The sequence below is a fragment of the Marmota flaviventris genome, chromosome 13 (genome assembly GCF_047511675.1).
Source record: "Marmota flaviventris isolate mMarFla1 chromosome 13, mMarFla1.hap1, whole genome shotgun sequence".
Taxonomy (NCBI): Eukaryota; Metazoa; Chordata; class Mammalia; order Rodentia; family Sciuridae; genus Marmota; species Marmota flaviventris.
The window spans coordinates 38,762,132-38,775,985 of NC_092510.1; positions in this window are offsets into that span (position 1 = coordinate 38,762,132).

The following is a 13,854-nucleotide window of genomic DNA, read 5'->3' on the forward strand; positions in this document are numbered from 1 at the left end:
AAGTTTGGTCTCTTTATGTTATCCCATATTTCTTGGATGTTCTGCTCATGGTTTCTTAAGAGTCTTGCTGAGCTGTGTATGTTCTTTTCAAGTTGAAATACTTTGTCTTCATTGTCTGATGTTCTATCTTCTAAGTGTTCTACTCTGCTGGTAGTATTCTCAATTGAGTTTTTAAGTTGGTTTATTGCTTCCTGCATTTCTAGGATTTCTGTTTGTTTGTTTTTTATAACCTCTATCTCCCTGTTTAGTTGATCTTTTGCTTCTTGGATTTGTTTATTTAATTCATTGTTGAAGTGATCTTTCATTGTCTGTTTTGCTGTCTGATGTCTTCCTTGAGTCTCCAGATCATCTGAAGCATGTATATCCTGAATTCTTTATCTGACATTCCATCTGCTGCAGATATTACCTCTTCTAACGTTGAGTTGAACTGCATTGCTTGTGGTCCTTTCTTTCCTTGTCTCTTCATACTGTTCGCGTTTCTTTCTGCTTGGTGAAACTGTTGTCCTATTTAATTTTCCCCCTATATATTTATATTGCTCTTGTATAGTTGCAAAGTCTCCCTCGCAGGCACGGGCGGCGGCTCTGCCCCTCCTCCAATTGGGGCAATGTGCCTACCACGCCGGCAGGTCGCTGGGCCTGTTCTGCCGGTCGGTAGCAGGTCCGCCTACCTTGCAGGCACGTGCGGTGGCTCTGCCCCTCTGCGGGCTGCTGGGCTTGTTCTGTCGGTGGTCGCAGTTCTGCCTACTTTGCAGGCGCGGGCAGCGGCACTGCCCCTCTGCAGGCCGCTGGGCCTGTTCTGCCAGTGGTTCGCAGGTCCGCCTACCTTGCAGGCGGTGGGGGGGGGGGGTGCGGCTCTACCCTTCCGCAGGCCGCTGGGCCTGTTCTGTCTGTCGGTTGCAGGTCTGGCCTGTTCTGTTGGTGGTCGCAGGTCCGCCTACCTTGCAGGTGCGTGGGGCAGCTCTGCCCCTCCGCAGGATGCTGGGCCTGTTCTGCCGGTGGGCACAGTTCCGCCTACCTTGCAGGCGCTGGGGGAGGGGGCGGCTCTGCCCCTTAGCAGGCCACTGCGCCTGTTCTGCCTGTGTGTCGCAGGCCCGCCTACCATGCAGGCGTGGTTGGCAGCTGTGCCCCTCCGCGGGCCACTGGGCCTGTTCTGTCGGTGGTCACAGTTCCGCCTACCTTGCAGGCGTGGGGGGAGGGGGCGGCTCTGGTGTTTTTCTTTTAAAGGTGAATTTTCTAAAACTCTCCAAATAGTCTTATTCTTTTAAAAAATCCAAATGATTATATTTGGAATGAACAACAAATCATCATCTATTTACCTTACTGAGAGAGTTGGAAAGCAGAGAACAGGAAGAAAGGGAGAAAGAAAGGAAATTAGCATTTTTTTTTGCACACCAGTTACATGAACTGTTAAGTACCTGGACATGTTATGTAAATTCTCACAATATTCCAGCAACATATGTGTTTTCATCCCACTTTACAGATGAGAACACTGAGGCTTAGACAGGTTAAATAATTTGTCTCATGGGTCAGCATGCTAAAGAATAATCAGCCTGTTTTCTCTTAACCCCAAACCTGTGCCCCTGGCTTTCTTTGGCAACATTCTGTGAACAAGGATGGGAGCAAGGACTCCTGTCTTTCTTCAGAACTAGAGATCCATACCTCTCATGGCTTTCAGAGTCATATCATGGGTGACAACTTGCACACAACTATTAGCATTGTAGCTTTACCTGTTTTTTTTTCTTCCTTGTATGAAGTCAAAAACACCTTCAAGATCAAAATACTGTTTTCCCATCTCTGCCAAAGGATTCTTGGTTTGGTTTCCTGAGTTTTCTCTTCTCTTCAAACTTTTCAATACTATCAAGACCTAAAGCCTTGAGGAGACATTATAATATGAGGGAAAAGTATCTTTTTAGTAAGCAAATCAAGAGTAGCAAATATAATAGTTTTATTTGTGTAGTTGATTTCATATGTGGATTTTCGATTGGCTTATATTGGGAGGTATAAGAAAAGGAGTTTTTTTTTCCCCAGAAACATTTGCTGGGCCATCTCATTATGGCAAGCTCTTTGTATTGTACAAAATTCTGCATAGCTCCTAATGAGAGGTGTGCCTTCACTTACATGACCTCCATGTCAGATAAGCCTCAAGAATGTAAAGTAAATGGGCTCATGATTTAGGTTTATTGGAATAAGTCATTCCTTAGTGAATGAAAGTCGAAAGGGATCATCTTTAAATTCCATGATTGGCAATTGAGAATAGAGTGCCAGAGAAAGAGAGTGACTTAGCCTGAGGTCATACAGCTCATTATAGCTCAGCTGGGATGGGAATTTACTTCACAGGACCCTCTAAGATTCTTTAGGCATCAGTTTGGGATGTACTGCATTGTTAGATGGGTCATAAAACATCCAAATCCACATCAGAGCCCAAGTCTCCTTAGAGAGGAAGCACTAGTAACACTTTTCTTAGGAAAGATGGAATTATTCTGAATTTCTTTACCTTGTTGTAGGGGCAATTCAGATTTTATACACATGAAATGAATGGGAGCATTTCTTACCTAAAGAATGGATTCTTCAAAACGAGCATATTCCCAGATTTGAAGCCTGTTTGGTTCACCAGTGGTATGATCTGAATGTCATAGCTCTTTCTTCACAAAGAAAAACATGTTCTCTCACCAGGCACTTAGCTATTCACATACAGAGATAGCATCTTTTAAGTACATTTAAAAGTACATTTATCTTCATAAGAATGTGTGTGGCATCTTATATATGTCCATGTTTGTTTACTTGATGTTATTAATGTTGATAGAGGCAATCAAAAGCTTTCTTTATTCATTAGAAGAGTTTGATAGTTATAATTTCTTGATTTAAAATTTACAAAGGTAATGGTACTTCTGTTTGATCAAAGCACTTTTGTATGTGTGTGGGGGAGTGAGCTTTACCAACATCAATGACATAAAATGGCTTTAAGCAACAGAGATGCTTTATGGGTCTTCATTGAAGTACCAAAATGATCCTAATCATGGAAGGATTGGCTGAGCTATATCTCACACTGATGCAAAACAGCTAACAGATGTGATTGATTTTAAGAGGCCCCAGAAGAAGGCTCATGTAATTACAGTGAGAGGAACAGGCTGATAAGAATAAGTAATGAGACATATCCTTGATGACTGATCAGAACAATTCATGTTTGTAGGAGTTTTATTAGTCATTCTTAATAGTACATATATTTCTCCTGATTATAAAAGTATTACATATTCAGTGTAGAAAAGCTGAAAAAGAGGAGAAAATATAAAGAAAATATTCCATAATGCCACTAGACCAAGATTCTTACAACTAACATAATAGACTATATCCCTTCGTTTTTTTCTATGTATTTATAAATGTAAGTATTTATCAAAATGATGTTTAAGTATTGTTTGATTCCTTCTATTTAACATAAGAAAGAATTTATCCTATATAATAAAATAATTCTTGAAAAATTTTCAGTGACATTGAATGGATATAAGCACTGTTTATTTAATAATTACCCATTGTTGGATATTCATATTTTATAATAACATATTATTTCTTATAAAAATAAAATTCTAAATTTTTCAAATGAAATGCTGTAAAGGATATTCTGGTAATGCATCTTTACATTTATCTACAATTATTTCCTTGGAATAAAATCTTAGAGGTGGTCTTACCAGGTTAAATTATATAAACATATTTAAGTCTCCTAATAGTTGGAGTTCAAATGTGTTCCATAGTGTCTACAAAATTACAAAATTCTTCATCTAAAAAGTATTAAAGTGTTAATTTCATTACCTCTTTTCTCATCCTTAATATTTAAATCTTTGTTGTGAAAATATTAGAAATTATTTTTATACAAATTTCTTTTATTACTAGTCTTCTTTTTAAATTTCAGAAATTAGCAAGTAACAAAGTCCTCCATTCCCATTCTCATCCAATCATTGCCAATAGTCAGATCCTATGAAACCATTAATGCAGGTTCTAGATTTTACTGGGGCCAAACCAGAAAAAGAGGAAAATACAGTCACACTTTTAAAAAACAATCAATTAAGATTATGTCCTTGGATTCTATGCAACTCATTTAATTGCTTACTGTTCAAAAATCGAACTTTTTTTTTTGTTTTAAAATTTTTCTTCTAAGATACTTATACCCGGTAGTTCACTGCTTTTGTGATACTTGAAGATAGAGTGGAGGGGAATTAGGCATAGGGACAATGTGCTCTTTAGAATAGGCTCAAATCTTATTGGACTCACAGAAAGGGTAAGAGATGAGGTCATACTGGATTAGGATGGGCCCCAAACCCATGACTGGTGTCCTTACAAGAAGAGGAGAAGACACAGAGAAGCACAGAAAAGAAAGCCCTGTGAAGACAGAGGTAGAGATGGGAGTGATGTAACTCCAAGAAACACCAAGAATTGCCAGACATGGTAAGAAGCTGAGGGACACGAGATAGCTTCCTGTCTTGAGCTTGCAGAAACGTGGCCCCACTGACACCTTGGTTTCAGACACTGGCCTCTGGAACTGTGAGAGAAAAAAATTTCTATTGCTTTAAGGCACCTACTTTGTGGCATCTTGCTGTGGAAGCATTAGAAAACTAAGACAGTTGTTTATCAAATGCATATTAAACAGTAATAGATTCACCAGGTAAATGCTAGATTCTAATCCCCAACTAAAAGTTTGGCTATTTATTATATTTACCTATGAGTAAAATTAATTGTTTAGGTTTTACAAAGATGGGAGAGAAAGCTCATTAAGACTCTAATTCCATCCTAAATAATGTGGTACAATATCGGTGAGTAAATGCCAACCACGTGATGGACACACAGGTATGAGCTAGAAGAATCTAACATGAACAAAGAAATGTCATTTGGAGCTGTACCACTACAACTTATGACTTCACTGTGCACAAAACTTCCTCCCACAATTCCTCTTGATACAGCTGATGAAACACAGAGCTGTTGAGAGATTCGATTTGATATGAAGTCCACAGTGAAGCAGTTTAATGATGACCATTAGGAGTAGCACTTGAAGTTTCCGAAGCTTCAATTCTTTGATCAGCACTTCTTACAGTTTTATAAACCACAAAGCTCATCAAACTTTCTTTAAATTCAATCCCCTGCCAAACCTGGGTACAGCAGGCCTTCATAGGGATCCAAAAATTTTAAATAATGTTTCAAAATATTTTGGCACAGGATAAGTAGCTGAGCTAGATCCAACAATCGCTCTATTTTTTCATGCATCCTTTTTATTTCTATTTTTTTGTATATCTTACAAAATACATAATACATGAATTTCTGCATAATACACACAGGTCTGTCTATGCATGCATATGTATATGTGTATATGTGTGTATAGATAGCATTTATATATATGAAAATTATTAAGGTCTGTTATTATTATTGGAGTACATGCACACAATTTAAAAGACAAATTTGATACACTGAGGGAGACATAAACTGCTTTTACTCATAGGTGCACATGATTAAAAAAATACCATGAATACCACATCCATGAACTTTAGGGATATAAATTTAATAAAGTTCATAAAAAATATAGGTTCTATTTTATTGCCAGAGCAATAAAATGAATGATACTCCAGAATGATGAGAGGCTGTCAAAAATAAAATGCTAACAATACAATCATAAATGGTCCTGGAGGGGAAGAAAAGGGCAGTCATTGTCACATCATGTGGTTGCATAGGGACTTCTCCCAGGAGTTCAGAGTTTAAAAGAATATTTGACAATAAAAGAGGAGGAGATTCTATCCAAGGCATTACAAAAGGACAACAACTTTCTGCAAAAAAAAAAAAAAATATGTATATAGCAGCAAAATACTGACATTCAGGAATCACTGAGGCTTGTAGAAAATATCAGGAATACAAGAATTTTAAAACAAAAATATGTTTTCTTTCAGAGTTTGAAAGAAAAAAGGGATGAAGAAATAGATCTAAGATTTACTGTGGACTTTGTCGGTGTTAATTATTATACGATGTTTTCTCTTTTACTATTTATAAGGTCCTGGTGAGATGATGATTATAAATGCTACTTTATAGATGATGAACTGAGGAAACTGAGACTCTACACAGATTCTTTAACTTGCCCAGAGTCACTGATGAGCTGTTAGAGTCTGTAAACAAGTCAGGATGGCACCTGGCATTTTGCCAGAGGGAGTGGTTTGTGAAGTAAGGCCAGCGAGCCATTAAGTGTGGAGATTTCTTATTGGTTGACTGATGTATCTAGTTTATGCTAATTAAGATAAGCTGTGTGGAATGTATAGATACCGCTCCTGTCCTACAATAAACGGCTCCCTCTCCTGCTGTATCAATCTACACAAGTTGCTCGTCCCCCGTTATTTTGCTGCAGCCAGCCGGCCTTCGGCAATGAGCCAACCTGTGTGTAAAATAGACATGATTAGAACCAGGATACAGCAGATTCCAAAGCTTGATCTTCTTTTCACTATACAAGATTGCTGGTCTAATAAAGTTCTCTAGTCCTTCCTTTCTTCCTCCCACAAAATATTGCATGTCCATAATATCTTAGCTGCTTTCTTTCCCCCCAATTTTTTTTATTGGTACATTATAGTTGTACATAATGGGATTTGTTGTTACATATTTGTACATGCACAAAATATAACAACATAATTTGGCCAATATACTCCCCAGCATTTCCCCTCCCACCTCCTGGTCCTCTTCCTCTATTCCACTGATCTCCCTTTGATTTATCTGCTGCTTTGAATTGTGTCAGACTAAGTTCTTAATGAGAGAGGAATCATCAGCTCATGACTCTTTCCCTTGGTTAGTCATTGCACAACATCACTCTGTTTCTGAAATACACTAAGTGAGGAAAGATACAGGATAGAATAAGACTGAGTCTTCTTGGGAAGTTCACAGATACGCAAATAATAGTTATATAACATCAGAACTACAATGAAGGTGTGAAGGGCTGCAGGGGCCCCAGGAGCCTGAAGCAAGTGTATGAGGTGTGCTGCTTCTTCTTCTTTTTTGGTAATTGTGATTAAACCCAGGGGTGCTCAACCACTGAACCACATCCCCAGTCCTTCTTTTTCTTTTCTTTTTTTTATTTTTTTGAGAAAGGGTCTTGCTAAGTTGCTCAGAGCCTTGCTAAGTTTCTGAAGCTGGCTTTGAACTTGAGATCCTCCTTTCTTAATTTCCTGAGCTACTGGGATTACAGGAAAGCACCACTGCACCTGGCTCCTTCTTGCCTATTAGAGGCAATGAAGAAGAAAGGGTAGAAAATATGACTGATGAGGATGAAACTCAATATATTTCAGAAAAATAATGAGAGAATGAGATGATTTAAATTCACTCACCTAGGTATACCCTACTTTAAAAATGTAAATATTTGAAGGCAAAAGACTATTATCCTGGTTTGTAAAGCAAAAAAAAGGGCAAAGTCCAAAACTCCAGGCAGATGTTGGCTACTGCTCCTTAGCACTTTTTTGTTTTCTTAGAACTGATCATTAAACAGATGGTTTATGAGGATTTAGAAATAAAGTGGTAACTTCCAGGATGAACATGGCATAAGTCAGCATTTTCCACTTTTGGTTCTGGAAGCCATCCAAAAATATGGCAAATAGAAAGATACTGCAGACCACAGATCTCATTTTCTTTAAAATCAGGAGAAATATATAATGTGCAGTCTCCAGCTCATGTGTGAGGGCTATAAAGGCAGTTGAGACTAGTTGTAAACCATATGGGAAAAGGGTCCAAAAGAAGTGATAAGGGAGTTAAGGGGAAGCACACCTTAGAAAGGGCTCACAAAAATACATTCCCTGCCCCAATGAGGAGCATTTTCTGAAATGCAAAAGATACATTTCTTTATTTGCAACACCTTGGTGCAAGTAGGGATTTAGGCAAAAATGCTCCTGGAACCAGAACACAGTGGAACAACTCAAAGCACACAAGAGGAGCCATTCTTGTGAGACAGTATGAATCTGTGGCAGCACATAAAGAGAGAAAGTATGAATTGAGGAAAACAGGTAGCACAAAGACTGTCAAATCTCTCCTTCCCACAGGAATTTCTTACTGCAAACAGCTGTCTAGAAAAGTCTCCAATTTTATGATGAACCACCATAACTTCAAGACAATAGGGAGATGGATATTTGTTTTTAGAAAAAGGTAAAGGGTGGGGCAGTAAAATTTACAAACTGGTAAAAAACACATATCAGCTAAATGATCCCATGCACAGATAAAACAAGTGAGTGAAATATACCTTTCCATGGTCTTTTAAAGCCATGACAAAGCCCTTTCCTCTACAGAGGATTCAATGACCTTGATGAAAGATCATAATTCAGAAATAACAGTAACTCAAGGAAGGGAACAAGAGGGCTCCCCATGTGCTGAAATGGAAAAGTTTTTGAGATGTATGGTCCAGTGAAAGAACTGAGATATAGAAAACAGATACTGGATGTTACTAGTTATTTACTGTCTAGGGTTCCTACTTAGGTTGGTTGTCTCTGTTCAGCAAAGAATTGAAGAACAGGACATAGAGATAGCAAGCAAGAGTAGGTTTATTGCAAAAGTGACAGAGATAGAGTTCTCTGGAGATAAGGGGTCCCAGAGCTGGGAATCCAGTGGGGGAGTTTTGGCCTGTTCTTTATGTGGTCTCTGGAATGTCCTCATTTTCTTATCTCCTTCCCTGTCCATCTGCTCCTCACTAATATTGATTGGTGCCCCCCTCTGTCTATGTGTCTGTTTTAGTTTTTCTATTGGATCCCCTGCTTAGGAGCACAAGTACAAAAGTGTCTGTCTAATTGGGTCCCCTGCTTGTGTTCATGAGAGCTTTTATCAAGAAAGAAGTTGACCTCATCTGAAGACCCTCTCCATGCTCTTTTTTTCTGGCCCTGCCCCTGACCTTCTCACTTGCCATCTTGCTCTGGCTGCCTAAGCCGTTCTACATCTTCCTCAGGTATAAAAGCAGGAGCAAAATAAATAACAAATAATTAATTTCTACCATTACAGCACTTTCTAATTGCATATCTTTAATAAAACTGTGAGGAAATGCAAGAAACAATGAACTATAAGGTGATAAGTGGCTGTATAATGGGGCAGATGGAAGGACAGGAATGGGATTCACACTGGGAGGAGACTTTTCATTGTATTTTTTTAAATATAGTTTTATTATGAATGGTGTAACTGTATTATGAATGGTGTAACTGTATTATAATTTTTTTTATGGAGATAGAAAGCCATGACAACTAGAGATCTAGCACAGTTTCATTAAGAGATTAACTGACAAGACCGTGTCCAGTTAGTTTCATTGCCTTTTCTTTTTAGGTGGGGTATTGGACTAAACTACGAGAGTAAAACCTGAAATTCAGCTCACCTGGACATCACACTTAACAAATACTGTACTGTATTTCCTATGGCCCAGATGGAGAAATGTGGGCTGCATTCATGTATTCATAGAATACAGTGGGTGGATTTTGAGCTACTTCCATGACAGATCCAAAGGGTGTGGATTAGTTTAGGTATATTTTGAGGGATGATTATATTCCTTGCCTTTTCCTACTTAATATTTTCAAATAAAAATTTGCCTGTTAAATTTGCCAATGTACAAAATTCTAAGACTCATTAATAGGCTATACAAAAGAATTTTTTAAATAAAGAAAATATCCATTGCCTCTGGTAAAGATTGAGATACCCCATATGAATGCATGAGTGGACCAAACACAAAGACTTGTATGAAAGCTGACAAAAATCAACTGCCTATTGGGAAAAGGGAGAAATCTGACTTAAAAATAGGTCAGGTGAAAATGTGCTTTTTGGTTTTAATTGACTATCCCAAACTTTTAAACTTAAATTACATTATTACAATTCAAAATGGCAGTGGTTACTGTCTATCTATACGCAGCACTTATCACATATGCTGTCCTCTATTCTATTTTGGAGAAATGTCTTAAAAGGGGACGTTGATAACTGGAGTATTTCACAAGGAGAACTTAGAATTTCAAACTGTTCCAAAATCACTCTTAGAGGAGGGAAGAGTTGAGGAAGTTAGCCTACAGGTCAGGGGAATGGAAGAGCATCTGTCAGAGTTCTCCAAATATTTGAACAATTTCCCTTTAGAGGTTGGAACTGGCCTGTTTAGTTTGAGTTCAGAAACACGAGTAAGATCAATGAAAGGAGTTTACAGGAAGTAAGATACAGGATCAATAACATAGATAATTTTTTAATAAGATGGTGAAGATTAGAGATGTTGATAGCCAATGATTGTATAATATATGATAGGTTACTTTACCAATCATTGAAGAAATACAGATCAAAATGATCAAAGCCTACTTAAAAAAAAATTATTTTTGGGTATATCAGATTGACAGAAATTAGAGAGACCAATAATATCGTTTAGGGGAAAATGTGGAGAAATGTGTTTGCTATTATATTACTAACATGAGAGTAAATTGTGCAACCATAGATCGTAGAACTTTGACCCAGCATTTCCATTACTAGGCATCTCATTTGAAAATGCCTGCCACTATGCATACTATATGTTCAAAGATGTTTGCTGCAGAATTTATTTCAATGGCAAAAAGAAAAGACAATTGAAAAGAATCTAAATATCAATGAACTGGGGTTTAAATAAAGACATCATGGATTATCCATGCTCTGGAATAGTATAGATCTATTAAAAAAGAACGTAGCAACTCTGCTGGTACAGATCCAGAACTTATTACAAAGTGAAATATTAAGTTGCCTGCTAGGGTAATTTTGTAAAAACTACAATGATATTATTTCTTATTTGTTCTATTTAGTTGTACATGACAGCAGAATGCATTTCAATTCATTATACACAAATGAAGCACAACATTTCAATTCTCTGGTTATACGCGGTGTAGAGATGCACCATTTGTGTAATCATACGTTTACCTAGGGTAATGATGTCCATCTAATTCTGCCATCTTTCCTACCCTCATAACCTCTCCCCATTCTCCCCTTTGCCCAATCCAAAGTTCCTCCATTCTTCCTATGCCCCCCCATCCCACAATCACAAATCAGCATCCATTAATCAGAGAAAACATTTGACCTTTAGTTTTTTGGGGATTGGCTTACTTCACTTAGCATGATATTCTCCAACTCTATCCATTTACCTGCAAATGCCATAATTTTATTCTCTTTTAATGCTGAGTAATATTCCATTGTGTATATATATACCACAGTTTATTTATCCTTTCATCTATTGATGGGCATCCAGGTTGGTTCCACAGTTTAGCTATACAATGGTTTTTTTTTTTTTTTTTTTGGTTGATATTTTCACAAAAAATCACAGGAAAGTATACTTTTATTGCTTTCAATTTATATGCTAGCATGTCAGTTTTTGTAATTAAGAAAATGACTTTTAAAATGAAGGTCAATCTGTGAGGTGGGGAGACCTCTATCACTGGAGTGTTTAGCACAGAACCAAGGAACAGTGAGAGGTAGGGACGAAAGAAAGCTGAATGTGATGACCTGAGCAAATGTTCTTCTACCCTTCCCTCTTGTGACTCACACAGCAGAACCTCCACTGAGGTGAAAGAAAACAGGACATTTCAAAACTGAGATCAATCCAGGAGATCACTGCACAGACCTTGTGAAATCCATTACAGTGGAGAAGAGGCCGTCCTTCCCAACACACCACACACTGCCTCTGCAGTGCCTTTCCTCTGCAGCACCGATCAGTTTTATTGTAATAAATTTGGCAGTGTGTGGCTAGACAGATAAGTACAGCCAGGAAGCTTTCATGGGGCTCAATACTTGATAATTCAAACCTTTGGCGAGTGTTCCCATGAGCTGCTGGATTTCCCTCCTTCCTTAGTGGTCAGCTGGAGGGTGCTGCCCTTGAGTTATCCCCAGCTCCTCTTCCTAGTCACTCAATGCAAGGATGGAATTGGCCCTGCAATTGTTATAACTGAGGACACCTGTGCAAACCCAGCTAGGCCTTTGGAAAGTTTTGTGTCCATCTGAGGGTGATGCTGGCCTCCTCCAGCTCCACCCTCTTAATGTCCAGTAAGTGGAGGTGAAATGGCCACTTTCCTTTCCTGCTTACTGTTTATTGGCTACAAACAACATTGTCTCTGAGAGAGTCTCCCTTTCTTTTGCAAAGAGAGGGGCCTGAAGGAGGCACTGTACCTGATGCCAGTGAGTATCAGGGACTACTGACAACCAGATCATCACCATGTTTGGCAAGAAAAAAGTTAAAAGCCAATTATCTGCCAGACCCACATTAATGGGTGGGACTGATAAGTGGTTTTATTCTTTTTGACTCATGGAACCCTTTTAGGATAAGGATAACTCAATTTATCGGGCAATTACTATGTGCTGTGTACTGAATGAAGAGCTGATGTTTATTATCCCATTAAATCTATACAACAATTCTATGAAGGAAGCCCAGGGAGACAAAATGACACGTCCAAGATCATACAGAAGGGGACTGAAGAACTAGGCTCCAAATTCATACTCAGCCACTATGTCAACTTGTATTTCTGAATCAAAGCTCGGCGGAAGCCCAGTAACAGGGTTTTATTAGAAATTGACTTGTTTGAAAAATGTGGCAACGTGAGAAGCCTGGGCTCTGGACTTTTCCTGTCTTGTATCAATATGTTCAGGGGCCCTAAAAGGTTTTTGGAAGCAAGATAAATTGAAGCAGAGGTCTCTACTGTCCTCCCAGCTTGGACACCATGTGCATGTTTAAATGAAGGTTCCTCACTTTTCAGGAAGAATCAAGAGCATCTTGCTGTGCTGCTAACACCCCTCACGGTCACCTGTCTGGGGCTAGGCATTGATTGCTGATTATGGCAAGTCAGGGACACATTAAATAAGCACAAGGCAAAATCCTGGAGAGTCAATTTTTATTTGAAGATTTGTAGGGAAACTTTTATATAACTGATAAGTAATACAAACCTTTTTATATCAAAATATGGTCAGATATAATATAGACAAAAATGCAATTTTTTTACCTTTTTTGATAAAGATAAAACATTTAGCTTCAAAGAAACTTCCCCCTTGAAGAAGATCACTTCAAGTTTATCTCTTAGCTTTTAGGAACAAATTCTCTGTGGGATATTACTGGAGAACACAAATGTATAGATTCCTTGAACAAACGTGCTTATATGGAGTAGGAATGATTGGTGCATCATTTTCTTACTTTCTGATTTCAGCCTGGATATACTTTCTGTGGGTCACCTCCTCCCTGGATCCACCTCATTCCCCTCTCCCCAGCTTTGTCACAGCCCCAGGGACATTTCTATCTAAGGGGGCACAATGATGAGTCTGGAAGTTCTTGCAAGGAGTGGAGGGGATACATTGGAAAACATTTTCCTTTGCCTAGGAAGCACATGACCCAGATCAAATATATTTAGTAAATGCAACACACAGGGAATCCTGGGAAGTCAGGGAGAGAACAGATACTTTGGGGTCATGGGAGAGGTGCAGCCCACAAAGGAAACCAAGCATTGACAACTACCTTGTAGGCAGCCTTTCTCCTCTTTTCCCTGCAACTTAAAGATCAGTAGGGGAAAGGAAGTGCAGAGATGGAGATGTTACCTAATGTTGCAATTAGCATTAACCAAGCAGCCTGTCTGCTCAGGAAAGGACTCTGGACTGTTACCCACAGTGGGAGACAGAATAATTCAGGCCATTACTAAGACTTAGGAGGTTGTATGTTGGGGATGTGTTCTACCCCATCTATTCTAGAAAAGACCAAGAAGGTTTACAAAGCACAGACCATCTCTCAGTCTTCCATGGCTCAATCTGATTTGCTTAAGCAATTTTAACTATTTTAGCTAGTTTAGATATGACACTATGGAAACCATGCTATTTTCATTGCATCCAGAAAAATGAAAGTGGCAT